Below are 726 nucleotides of genomic sequence, written 5' to 3'. Positions count from 1 at the left end.
CAGGCACTTTAAAGTATTTTTAAACATCATAAATATTACTGGACAATTACAAAAGCAGAAGGAATTGAACTTGTAAATTGTAATATATTTGCAATTTTTATTTCTCTTTTATTCACACACAAAACTCATGTGTGAGACCGCCAGCTTTGTAGTGAAGAAGTGGGTCTCATGTTTTTATTTGACTTACAGCAATTTTGTTATAAAATTGAAGCAGCTTATAAAATGCCATCATCTGAATAATTTGCTGTTATGGAAGTGCTCGCACCCTCGGTCCCTTCCTCCCGCTTGCTCCTTCCCGCCTGCTCACTCACTCACTCCCTCCCCCTCACTCATTCATACTCACCTGCTCGCTCCCACCCTCCCTCCCTCCCTGCTGGATGATGGCAGCATCGTGTGAGAGTATCCTGCACCATACTCCCTTGCGATGTTGGCCAATGGCTGCATCATACTAGAGTATTCTACAGCAGAACCCCGCTCAAACCAGAAGTTCACAGCATTCTACTTTCAGTCAGCTTCTCGGTACATAAGAATGAGTTGTTCATAAATCAGGCTTCTTCAACACAGGGGCTGACTGTATTTTAATGCAAGGAGTACTGTAGGAAAGGCAGATGAGCTTAGAGTGTGGATTGGCACGTGGAGTTATGACATTGTGGCCATTAGTGAAACTTGGTTGCAGGAGGGGCAGATTGGCAGCTCAATGTTCTGGTCTTCCATTGCTTTAGACGT

Source organism: Narcine bancroftii, chromosome 7 (genome assembly GCF_036971445.1).
Source record: "Narcine bancroftii isolate sNarBan1 chromosome 7, sNarBan1.hap1, whole genome shotgun sequence".
NCBI lineage: Eukaryota > Metazoa > Chordata > Chondrichthyes > Torpediniformes > Narcinidae > Narcine > Narcine bancroftii.
Note: the sequence above shows the minus strand (reverse complement) of the source record.